This window comes from Drosophila serrata, unplaced genomic scaffold (assembly GCF_035046125.1).
Source record: "Drosophila serrata isolate PLE 108 unplaced genomic scaffold, ASM3504612v1 contig_184, whole genome shotgun sequence".
Classification (NCBI taxonomy): domain Eukaryota; kingdom Metazoa; phylum Arthropoda; class Insecta; order Diptera; family Drosophilidae; genus Drosophila; species Drosophila serrata.
Window position 1 is genome coordinate 5,262,892 of NW_028257082.1, and position 13,556 is coordinate 5,276,447.

A 13,556-nucleotide genomic window follows, 5' to 3' on the forward strand; every position below is an offset into this window, starting at 1 on the left:
GTCGACGGCCCCGGACTTTGGCCTACTTTCCGCGGGGTGCAAAAAGATGGCTCCTGCCATTAATTCTGCGGAAAAGTTTCAGGCATTCAGGAAAAGAAGGAATTTTTGCCTCAGCACAGGCCAGGGAATAGTTGCACCTAATGGGTATGTAATGGCAGCCCTATTTCAAAATATATATTTATATATAACTGGGCGAAGACACATGAAAGAAATGGTTACAATTATGTGGAAAGCCTTGGAATTAATAGAAAATAAATCAACACTATCTCTACTATTTATAATTGCTTTCGCAGTAGAAATGTCTAAAATATATTCCTTCTTTTAAAGCTTGCTTTTTTTTAAGAGTCCCCAAGGTACTAGCCCTTCGAGTGACCCCATTTCTCTCCTTAATGGATTATGCGTACGTGGGAAAGTTGGATTCGTATCAAAAATTCAGTATGAATTGTTGTAATGCAGGCAAGTAGAGTAGAGTAGAACTCTGCCCCTGCCCCTCTGCTAACATGCAACAATGAATTTACATTAATGATGAGGCAGGCAGCCTTACATCCCGCTGTTATCCCTCCTTTGGCGCATCCTCGGCCAAAAGTTTCGCTGAATCGTAAAGCAAATGAAACTATGCGGGGCAGAGTTTTATTTTTTAGTATTTCATTCTTTTTTTTTTTGGCCCCACACAGCCTGTATGCAATTTTAATGCTCTTGGCAAAGGCTACCCATCCTAACCTGCTTCTCCCAACATCCGAGCAGCATCCCAGCATCCCAGTGCCCCATTATCCGCCTCAGAACCCACACCCGATGCCCTGTGCATCCTCATCTCCCTGGGTGGCCATTTGGTCGGCGTTGGAACATTTTACGGCCATGCATATTTCAGATAGCGAAAGTGAAATTATGAGCCGCAATTTTTGGCAAACTTTTAAAGTGGATGGATTTCAGGAGAAGCCACTCCACCGCCACACCACACCCACACCCACATCCACATCCACATCTACCTAATGTCAGGCGACGGCGTTTTTGACAACTCATCAGAAAGTTGATTGCCATTTAAGAGCCGGGGTGAAAATGCCTGAAAACGATATTAGAAGACGATGGCTGGCACTCGTAAAGTTGTTAAATTAAGTGGAAGTGGCACAACGAAATGTCAACTGCTGTGACGACTTTTCATGGTTTATGTTCGGCTTGTGGCCCAAAATCTGGGAGCGGCACACCGATAATCTGGTCTGATGGGAGCATTGCTTCTAACATAGCTTGCCAAATACATAGTTGAGAGCTTTCATTCAAGTCAAGGAGCGAAATCTTAGAGATGCTTTATTCTTTGGCTAAGAACTTGCAACTAAACATATGAGTTATATATATTATATGACTTCATGGCTTTTCATTGTATCTTTGCCTTCTTTCTGGTCATCTGAATGTATTGCATTGGTTAAGCGATATTGATGAGGTCGAAGGGCAATCAGTATCACTACCACTATCACTATAGATGTAAACAGTGGGGATGCTGCGGACAGAATGAGGCCAGTACGATGGCTGTGCCTGTATTTATAGTCTGACAGGAAAGAGAAGAGCAGAGAAAGTGAGAGTGCGAGAGACAGTGATATCTCTAGAGAAACACAGAGAGAGATAGAGAGTAAGGGATATCTCTAGAGATGCAAATATATATAAATAGAGAGAGAGAGAGAGAGAGAGAGAAACAGAGAAACAGAGGGAGAGAGAAAGCTATTCAATGCCATTATAAAAGCATATTACATCTGCATTAAATAATAATACCCAGCAAGAGTATAAAAACTACTAACAAATGTGGACTATATACATAGATTCCTGCTATAAACAGAAACTAATTACAGAAAAAAAGAACACAAAATACCAAAAAATAAGTGTTATTGCCCTAAGAACTAATTCAGTATACAACAAATAACAAAAAAAGAATATTAAAAAAAAAATAAAAAGAAGTACTCGACTTTACCCCAGATGGGACTCGAACCCACAATCCCCGGCTTAGGAGGCCGATGCCTTATCCATTAGGCCACTGGGGCTTGTTCAACTAAACGGCAAAATGCTATTTTAAGCATTAGGGGTGGCCAGACAAGAATGAGTGGATTGGCAATGCCGATAAATATTCATAAAAGCAAACACAGAACATGTTTTTTTCTTATTTTCATTGAAATATTTACGGGGTGGAAATATTTGTTGATGCCTTTGTGGATATTCGTGTGGTGGTAAAGTAAAATAGGGACAAGCAGCAGTAGTAGTATACAAGAATATTCAAAATGAAATAACATATATTGTTGCACTATAAAATAAATATGTTTTATTTGCTAATATAACGTGTAACTATCTATGCAATATTAGGTTATTTTACTAAAAACCTACCCCACATCAATAGCCTTCACATGTGTTTTTCCGTAAACATAACCCAAATATTTGCTTTGATATTTATGTTTGTATACCAAGTTTCGGAACAACAAGAAGAGAACTTATTTAAACAGTTGTTTTCGCCACAAAACGAAATGGAATAAAAGTTATTTATAGTGGTTCTTAGTTGTTTTTGTTTTACCTGTTCTCAGCTGCCTACATTTCGTATACGCATTCTGACAGCAAGAACCACAAGCCCCAGTGGCCTAATGGATAAGGCATCGGCCTCCTAAGCCGGGGATTGTGGGTTCGAGTCCCATCTGGGGTAAAGTCGAGTACTTTTTTTTAAATTTATTTTTTGTTTTTATTTTTTATTATTCATATCTACATATGGGTTTTATCAACCATATTCAAGGAAAAAGTATTTTTATGCAAACATTCCCGAGATATACGTAACTTATATATATACTCGCATTTAGTATCTAACACAACACTGAGCACAGTGACTAAATGAAAATTCGACTAATATATACCTTTATTTATATTTTTATACCCTTGCAGGGTATTATAATTTCAGTCAGAAGTTTGCAACGCAGTGAAGGAGGCACCTCCGACTATATAAAGTATATATATTCTTGATCAGGATCAACAGCCGAGTCGATCTAGCCATGTCCGTCTGTCCGTCTGTCCGTCTGTCCTTCTGTCCGTCTGTCCGTCTGTCCGTCTGTCCGTTTCTACGCAAACTAGTCTCTCAGTTTTGAAGCTATCTGAATGAAACTTTGTAGTTAGCCTTCTATATACTCTCACTCGTATATATGTCGGAACGGGCCGGATCGGACGACTATATCAAATAGCTGCCATAGGAATGATCGGAAAATTTTTACAAAAAAATGTTTAACTTTTTCAGTTTTCAATAGAATTGGATCAAATTTAAGATATTGCCATTCTACTATACTCTACAATTTTGTGTAAAATTTTATGAAAATCGGACTAATATATCATATAGCTCCCATAGGAACGATCGAGAAATTTGAGAGGAATGAGAATGGCGGTGGCTGTTGTCGGAAGACTGACAATCGCGGTGGCGATAACATTTTTAGTTTTCAACAGAATTTAATCAAATTTAAAATATAGCCATTTTATATTATTCTAAAATTTTGCATAAAATTTTATGAAAATCAGACTACTATATCATATAGCTCCCATAGGAACGATCGAGAAATTAATACAATTAAATTTATAACTTTTTCAGTTTTCAGCTGATTTTCATCAAATGAGGTATAGCCATTTTGTATTAGTCTTAAATTTTGTGTCAAATTTCATGAAAATCGGACGACTATGTTGTATAGGTGCCATACAAATGATTGTTTGATGTAGAGGAAAAATGCAAATCTGCGAATGTAAAACTGCAAATATAATATGTATAGGTGAATGAAATGAAAGCAGGTATTACTTCATTGTTTTTTAACACAAATAAATATAATTTATATTGTTGAGATTCCAAGTCATAAAAGTTCAATCTGCAAGGGTATATAAACTTCGGCGTGCCGAAGTTAGCTTCCTTTCTTGTTTAAAATATATTTGGATATGCATGATCTTGAGTATATGTACATATGTTTTTAAACATTTTAATATTATTATACAGTCGGAAAACTGTCGTTTTGTGCTTTAGAAACTTGCATAGATGTTAAAAATTATTATAGGTCTTTTAAATTAAAACACGTCTACTTATAACAAATTATTTAAACAAGAAGCAAGAAAAAGAACTATCTTCTAGAGGAAGTTTCCAATTAAATTATAGAATCAAATAGGAAATCGATCAAAACTTATATTAAAATAGAACAGTTTTTCGAAATTTTAAAGTTCTAAAAATACTAAATCAAAAAGAGCAATAATTTTTCAATGTTAGTTTTTTATCAGGTTAATAATTCGGCATACTCAATTTAAAATTTAAAAATAAATAAATTTTCCCCATATGTTTGTCAATTTTAACTTATAAAATTAAGAAAATTTGGGGAAATTTGGTTTTTCTGTCGGCGATGGCTAAATCAACTTGACTTTAAATGCTGATCAAGAATATATATCATATGATTTATAGGATCGACTAAAATTATAATACCATTCTTGGAGCCGTTGTTTATTTATATTTTTGTATGAACATTTTTTCAACAAATCATAGCTTAAACAAGAAAGAAAGTTAACTTCGGCACGCCGAAGTTTATATACCCTTGCAGATAGAACTTCTATGACTAGGAATCCCTACAATATAAATTATATATTTATGATTAAAAACAATGAAGTAACACCTGTTTTCATTTCATTCACCTAAACATATTTATATTTGCAGTTCACAGATTTGCATTTTTCCTCTACATCAAACGATCGTTTTTATGGCACAGTCGTCCGATTTCCATGAAATTTTACACAAAATTTAAGACTACTATAAAATGGCTATACCTCAAACTTGATGAAAATCTGTTGAAAACTGAAAATGTTATAATTTTTTTTGTAAAAATTTTCCGGTCATTCCAATGGCAGCTATATGATATAGTCGTCCGTTCCGACATATATACGAGTGAGAGTATATAGAAGGCTAACTACAAAGTTTCATTCAGATAGCTTCAAAACTGAAAGACTAGTTTGGGTAGAAACGGACAGACGGACAGACGGATAGACGGGCATGGCTAGATCGACTCGGCTGTTGATCCTGATCAAGAATATATATACTTTATATAGCCGGAGGTGCCTCCTTCACTGCGTTGCAAACTTCTGACTGAAATTATAATACCCTGCAAGGGTAAACAAGGGAAACAAACAAGGAAAAAAATCCTAAATAGGCTTATATTAGCAAGCTTAAAATCCTTATTTTTTGAGCGGGTTTTTGTGTGAAGAATTACTTTTGCAAAAATTATATACAAGCATTGCTTGAAATATGTTAACTTTCTGTTATTTAAAAGCATACCAATACTTAAAAATTTGCTTTACAAATATCGATCATCATTTAATATAAACCATATTTTCGTGTATCTTGACTTTTTTGGGCCTTGATTTGGTTTCAATTATCAAGAGATATTTTATTAACGTCTTACCTTAATTAAGAAAACTACATTTTTTATGATTGCCACATCCACTTGATCAAAGTCTATCAACCACCAAGCACTAGATTAGTAATTTATATAAAAAACACACAAAAAGAAGAAGAAAACTAAACTTCCTCTAGCTAGGGCCTTGCTTAAGTATAAGACTTGAGAATCGCAGAGGAGAGCGCTCTATGTACCAAATAGTTAAACAAAACCTATCTTTCAGTCGAAAGCTTGAAACTTAGTGATGGAGTCATTTCCGATCCTATTATTCATATATATTCTTGATCAGCATCAACAGCCGACGCGATCTAGCCATGGTTGCCACATCCACTTGATCAAAGTCTATAATCCACCAAGCACTAAATTAGTAATTTATATAAAAGAAGAAGAAGAAAACTAAACTTGCTCTAGCTAGAGCCTTTCTTAAGTGTAAGACTTGAGAATCGCAGAGGAGAGCGCTCTATGTACCAAATAATTAAGCAAAGCCTATCTTTCAGTCGAAAGCTTGAAACTTAGTGAAGGAGTCATTTCCGATCCTATTATTCAGATTTATTCTTGATCAGCATCAACAGCCGAATCGATCTAGCCAGGTCCGGCATAAATTTTATTTTTTCAAATTTTTTGACAATTTTAAATTTTTATAAGGGGTATCGTTAAAATGGTGAAAAATTTACGAAAACTTTTTTTAATTTTTAAATTGAGTATGCAGATTTGTTACCCTAATAAAAACTGAAATTAATGCATTTTTGGCTTAGTTATGATTCATGTTTTTTTTTTTGTATATAAAATAAGTTTTTAATATATGATTAGTGTACTTACCTTGAACTTCTATGCGTAGAAATCCCTACAATATAAATTATATATTTATGATTAAAAACAATGAAGTAACACCTGTTTTCATTTCATTCACTTAAACATATTATATTTGCAGTTCACAGATTTGCATTTTTCCTCTACACCAAACGATCGTTTGTTTGGCACATATATGATACAGTCGTCCGACTTTCATGAAATTTTACACAAAATTTAAGACTAATATAAAATGGCTATACCTCAAACTTGATGATGATCTGTTTAAAACTGAAATAGTTGTAATTCTTAATTGTATTAATTTTTCGATCGGTCCTATGGGAGCTATATGATATAGTAGTTCGATTTTCATAAAATTTTACACAGAATTGTAGAGTATAATAAAATGGCTATATCTCAAATTGATAAAAACTGCTTAAAACTGAAAATGTTATATTTTTTTTGTAAAAATTTTCCGATCATTCCTATGACAGCTATATGATATAGTCGTCCGATCTGGCCCGTTCCGACATATATATGAGTGAGAGTATATAGAAGGCTAACTACAAAGTTTCATTAAGATAGCTTTAAAACTGAGAGACTAGTTTGCGTAGAAACGGACAGACGGACAGACGGACAGAAGGACAGAAGGACAAAAGGACAGAAGGACAGACGGACAGACGGACAGACGGACATGGCTAGATCGACTCGGCTGTTGATCCTGATCAAGAATATATATACTTTATATAGTCGGAGGTGCCTCCTTCACTGCGTTGCAAACTTCTGACTGAAATTATAATACCCTGTAAGGGTATAAAAACGCAGAACTCAGTTAAAAAAGAATTAATTTCAATTCGGAAAGCTTTAGTTTGTCAATGTTAATAAGTTTAAAAAATCTGAATACTACATTTAAGATTTAAAAAAAAATTTGGTTTAGCCAATTTTTTACATATTTCATGATGTAACCCCTTATTAAATTTTTAGAAAATTAAAAAATTATTTTTGTCTCGTACTTTCCTAGATTGACTCGCCTATTGATGCTGATCAAGAATATATATAATTTATAGGGTCGGAAATGACTCCTTCACAGCATTACAAGTTTCCGATTAAAGTTATAATGCTCAATTTTTATTGTATTTTAAAATTTCTCCGAGTTTAGAAAAATGGTATGCTATATACAAATTATTAACATTTTCTCTCCCTGGTACGTTTTTATACTATATATATTGTAAAATAAATTCAGTAGCCACCATTTGGCTCATTTATTATATGCAAATTGGCGTTACGTAATCTGGAACAGTGGCAACAAGCGGCGGCATATAGTGTCTGCCGCCTGTCTCTTCGACTATTGTATTTATTTTTTGTATCATACATATTTATTTATTTTTGTTTTTTTCGGTCTTTCGGTAAACGGCACTTTTATTTATTACAACTACATTAAACCGAAAATGTCACGACATTAATTTCGCAAATGCGATTAATAAACGTCAGCATAATGTCATTGTTTGCAAATGCCCCAAAGAGCCGCTCGCTATTGCTGATGTTGTTGTTGTTGTTTGGGGCAGCCATTATGTACAAGCCATTGACCACAAGTCAAGTAAAGTCAAGTCAAGTCTGAGCCAAAAGCCAACACCAGACAGACAGACAGACAGACGGACGGCGAGGCAGATAGACAGCGAGCAATGCAAACATGATTTACACCCATCCATTGTCCCTGCTTAAATTGTCAGGGCGAAAAGTCTAGGCTATGATTAGGAAAAGTCCCAGCAAGGTGTCTGAATTGTGCGTGGTTTAAATTTACTAAAAACTAAACTAGAAAAAGATTTAGCTCTAGGTTAAATTTATAATCGATTCAATGATTGACAGAGTTCTAACTTTCGCAGAAAAACAATTAAGTTCTTAGTTCTTTCTTCTCATTATATTTCTATATTATTTTCGAAAATCCTTCATTGATTCTCTATGTGAAATCCTCTAATACAAGACCCCAAATTTGAAAATTAAACACTAAAAAAGTGGCCAAACATGCGTAACTATAATTTGGCAAGGGCGCGGCTAGAAAGCCTTGAAATCTAGCAGTTTTTCAGGCCACAAAATCAAACCGGACGGCCACATGGAAAAAGCCAATCTTGATTGCAATCAGTATGGCTATAAGGTACGTCAGGGGGCCAGGAGGAGGCTGAAAACCTTGCATGTCGCCGGGCGATAAAGATCAAATGAGAAATGAATCTCGCCGACGCAGCCACAGATGACTGCATGTTGCATGCTGCGTAGATATTTGCATCGCTGCATCTCGCCATTGACAAGATTTGTGAGCTGGCCAGCTGCAAAATCGGAGCGAAACCGAGTAGCTGGCGGTCTGTAATTAACACAGCTGGCCTGTCCACCCAAGAACATGTGCTTTTGGGAAATTAAAAACAGACACAAATAGAGTGATAAAAACCAGGTATATTTACTAGGTTTTGCAATGAAGAAAATCGATCAAAGGTGGCTTAAAAATCGATCTAAGAGATAAATATAAGGTATTTTAATTCACAATAAATAAACAGCTTAATAATCCTAAAAAGTTTGCACCCCAAAGACTTCTTTTAGATCTTCATCTCCACCTTTACATATTTTATTTCAATTTCAATTTCCAAATATTTCTGGGTTTCAATTTTTGGCCAGATTGAAACAGGTTTCGCTTCAGAGTCTTGGTAGATGTGTTCACCTGACGTATGTACCTACAACTAATTGACAGCTTCCAGTTCGACGAGGCATTCTCAACTATTCCGAGAGCCGTTAACAGAATTTCGTGATATGTCATATGAAAAGTTGCAGCCAAAATAAAACCTGCCCACATCTTCGGTCCACCTCAATTACTCGTTTCTGGCGATATAGAGACCGTAAATTATTTTGCCAGGCTGTGCGAATTAATTTCAACTAACTGACAGACTGACTGCCCGAACGACATTGGTTTTTCTCTGTATTTTTTATGAGCGCCTGGACCACGCCCACTTGGCTGCTGGCAGGCCCCGTCACCTGGCCGCCAAATTTGGCTATCAATTTGGCCAAATTTTTCTGGCCAGCAAACCGTTCTCCTGTGGCAGTGACATTTCCAAGTTGCAAAGCCAACGCGTGCCTCCGACAACCGCAATTAGTGCTTGGCTTGCAGAAAACTGGCCAAAACCAGAGATTGTTTTCAGTTTGATATTAACCAATAATTGTATATGTTTGGTTTTTAGTTTATAACTGTCTTAAGAGGCACTCCTCTATAACGTTTCTTTATTAATTTTATAGAAAAAATTTATAGATTTTCTTTGGCAATATATATTCTTGATTTTTTGGGGAATGCTTGGCCTGGCATTACCGTTAATATGCCGCCCCCTCTGACATTGCAACAATGCCTCGGCTGAACTATGACATGACCGCAGTTGGCATAAATCAAATGCTTAGTTCAGACCCATTGTAAGTCGGCTAAGAGCAGGAGGAGTTGGAGATGGAGGATCACCTCCTCTGAGATGAGCCGGAAAGACTCTCGCGGAGAAGGTTTGGCTTTCACGCCGCCGCCTGCGATGGGCACACCTGAACTATGGAGCCATCATCGGCTTCGCTAACTAAATCAACAGGCCGCCAAACAATGGGTATATATCAGAGTGCACATACTATATATATGCTCCTACGAAGCGAAAAGAGCCGCGCAAATTAAAGTTAATCGAATGCCTTTGACCTTTTCACACAGCACTTCACTCCCCCTCCTGGATTGGCCGGGGAATTGCCTTGCATTGCATTCGATTGGCAATTTCAGATAAAGCCGAGAGTCAAGAATGATTTTATACAATTTTTGAGTTGAAGTGGGTAATACCCTGTAAGGTAGGGTAAGGTAAGGTAAGGTAATATCATAACAGAGACATCTAGCGGCATATCTAGGAAACTTTCTTAGGTTGATCGTGGGGTATTTTTGGGAAATTTATCATAGGGAAATGGATAGAGAAATTTTTCCTAAGCAGTGTCTAATTTTTACGGTATTGGTAAGACAATCTACGATATAACTTAACTTTTTAATAAATTTATAATATCAGTTGAATTAAAACTGTATTAACTATAAATACTTGATCTCTCAAGTACTCTTTCTCCTTTTTAAGTCCGGAATACCCTAAAACACCCTGCAATCCCACTGTTCCCGCCTGGAAATGTTCAGTTCACATAGAACGTTTGGGTTAAACAAAAAATCTATATAAAAAAAAGGTGAACTGAGAATTAACCTTAATTAAATTTGTCATATCTGGGGTGTATGATCGACTCCGGCGACTCGGTTGTGTGTTGTGTGTGGCCAGCTCTCCTCCCAAGCAACCGCAGCTCTAATGTCACCGGCAACATGACAGTCGACAAGCTGGCAACAAAAAAATGTGCTCTAAACAAAAAGCTGGGCAAAATAAGGCTAAAAGGCGAAATCTATGTTAAAACACCGGCGATTAGAATCGTTTTGGCCCGGCTAAAACACACCTAATTGCTGGACAAGTCGCTGGAGGACGGCTAATTGAAACGCCGCCCGCTTGCCATTACTATTTTTTTCAACTTGTATTTTATTTTTTCAAGGTCCACTCTGACTAATTTCTGTGTGTGTTCAAGTTTCAGTTCAGCTTTTTTCATTATTTCTGCTCTCTTGCAATTGCACAGAATAATTTCAATTTTATTTAACTTGTCTTGGGGAGTGGTCCGTAACCGGCCACGTTTTGCTTTTGGCCCAGAACCGATGCAGGTTTCACGGACTCAAATGGCCAGTAAATGCAGCCCCCTTTACCCCCCAAGACCCCCTTTTTTATGGCCATCAAATGCGTTGTTTAATTCGAATTGACTTTTTGAACTCGCTGGGAAAACGGGGGAAAAACGTGGCGCACGTGCCCCCCGCGCCGTTATTATTATTGGATTATTGGTGTAGGGAATTGTCAACTGTCAGTGGGAGAAATATCGGGCATCAGTCTGCCGGAGATAACAAAACCACTCCAGCAGTGACCTATAATTCGGTTAGCGAACACTCGAATTACAGGTTATCGATGTTTAATGATTGATCGGAGGTAAGAGATAAGTGGGACTCTGATAATGGGCTTTCTAACTAAGTAATAGTTTTGGTTTTAGCAAGTGAGAAGGGAAGTGTTTCCATTAGATCAAGTACTAAAGGGTTCCATAATTATTTATAATGCAAATACGTATGGATCTTATTAGAATACTTTACCAAGAGTACACAGAAATAGTTGTTTTAATATTAAGATACACAATATTTTAAATTAAACTAACCTTTGGCCTATTTTTCAATGCACAATAAAGCAAATATTATTTTCCTAACTTCATCGAAATACTTTCCCACCCACTAAGTACTTCAAAACCCATAACAAATAAAAGTAATTTTCAAAACTTTTCAGTGTAGGCCGCCTCGCAATTGATAGTTATTCCATAAACTATCGCTGAAGCGCTTTAGAACTATTTCACAACAGCCGAAAAACAAAAGCTGAAAAATAAGAAATAAATGCAATCAGCGGAAGTTGCCCCTTCCCTCCCCCTTGCAGCACAGGATTGGGCCGAATTGGATTGCGGTGGGAGAGGGGGCGTTGGGTGCCAAACTTTGTGGCATAAACTTTTAATGAGTTCTTTTTATTTGCGATTTGCATGGCCACGCCCCCCATTTGTCACACAAATGAAATCTGCCAGAGCGAAATTGCATTAAGTTGCCGCTCGTAGGGCATTCATATCCACCGCCGCCCAATTTTTACCGACTTTTCTCACACTTTTCCACATTGTCTGGCAACAGGAAAAACCAAGGTTGATCATGAAAAATGATTTATAAATAAATAAAAGGGAGAAAATATTGTTGACAATATTATTTTATGTAAGTGAAAACTCGTTCTATTTATTTCGAGGTATTATTTACTAAAATATGTGTATAATGAAACTGGAAACTTGAGATAGAATTTTCTTCAGTGCACTTTCTCAATGACATTGCCTACTTGGAGGAGGCAAACTTTCGGTCAAAGAGTCCACCAATCCCAATCCCCCAATGCCCCTCCGCTCCTTCCCGGACTCAATGATGAGCGGAAAACAAAAATTGCGAAATAAAATAAATAAATATGCCCGAGTGCAAAACTTTTAAATTGAAAATGCGCTTTGAATATTTCAGCGTTTTCGGGATCCTTTCGGGGATCCTTTCCTTTCCTTTCGCTTCGCCATCTTGTGCGCCATTGCACTCGCTAACTGCACTTGTGCTCATCTTTGTCTCCGCTTCCTGCCACGCCTCCCTCCTGCAGCTGTCGACGTCTCCGAGAGGCGAAAATAATTTGAAATTTTAATTAAAAGTATTTGGGCAGAAGTTGCCGCTGCTGCCAGAGGCTCTGCTTTTCTATCACCAGACAAATACGACAAAATCAAAAACACAAAAAACGAATAAGCGAAATCACGAACGAAATTGGCAAGCCCATGGGCGGGCATTTCATGAGCGAGGCAGGCAGCGTTGAGAAACTATTTCCGGGGCCTCATTCCCGGCAGCAGCTCGATGGCATTTCGGCTTAAATTTTAATATTGCCGCCAAAGGCAAAAATTGTGCACTTGAACATGCAGCTAGAGATTTGTAAGGGATCGGCGAGAGGGGGAAGGTTTTTCAGAAATTTGCAATTGTTGCCGATGCGACAAGTGTCCCCTCGGAAAAAGTTTGAAGGCTCCCTTCGAAGCAGGAGTTTATGCGATGAGGGAGTTCATGAATTTGAAGCACTTCAATTTTAAATAATTGTATTCATCGTACATAATACAATCTAGGAAAAAATTAGACAAGAAGATCTATATATAGTGAAAAATATATAATTTCTTTTGTAAAATTTATGTTGATACACAATTTCTAAAGATTTATATGAATTTTCGTATATAGACCTTCAAAATATATTACGTTACTTTTTAAATAATAATCTCAGTGTAAGCTTTGAACATTTTTTTTGATATATTTTCTATAATTTTGGTTATCTTCCTTTAAAACATTTGACCTACCCTTGCAAGTTCTCAATCGTTGTCAACTTGTAAACCTTTTTATCCCTCTAATATGCGTATATGCAATATACAAATAAAAATCAGCACAAAACTATTTTCCTCTGCTGGACCCGGCACACTTTTTGTGACCATAATTAAACCTTAGAGGCGAAAAAGGGAAAGAAGCCTCAAGGAAATACTTCCATGGCCGTTGCACACACTTTCTTCTGTTGGCTTCAACTGCTCCTCATCCTTCGCCTGATCCCCCCCTCGACAGAATGAAAGAAAGAAACTTTATTAATAAAAGTTTTTCCTTTGGTATTTTAGCCAAGTATTATTAAAAACTTCCCT

At 36.7% G+C, this 13,556-nt stretch overlaps 1 protein-coding gene and 2 non-coding genes across 4 annotated transcripts in view; 1 reads left to right on the top strand and 2 right to left on the bottom strand.

The window, feature by feature from the left end:
• The window catches only part of LOC110181801 (dynein regulatory complex protein 8), a 308,724-nt gene that overhangs the window by 210,096 nt on the left and 85,072 nt on the right, over positions 1 to 13,556 (bottom strand). The gene's annotated exons all lie outside the window — the stretch shown is intronic.
• TRNAR-CCU (transfer RNA arginine (anticodon CCU)) lies at positions 1,955 to 2,027 on the bottom strand. The gene has a single exon. It is a non-coding gene; the product is annotated as a tRNA-Arg (tRNA).
• TRNAR-CCU (transfer RNA arginine (anticodon CCU)) lies at positions 2,602 to 2,674 on the top strand. The gene has a single exon. It is a non-coding gene; the product is annotated as a tRNA-Arg (tRNA).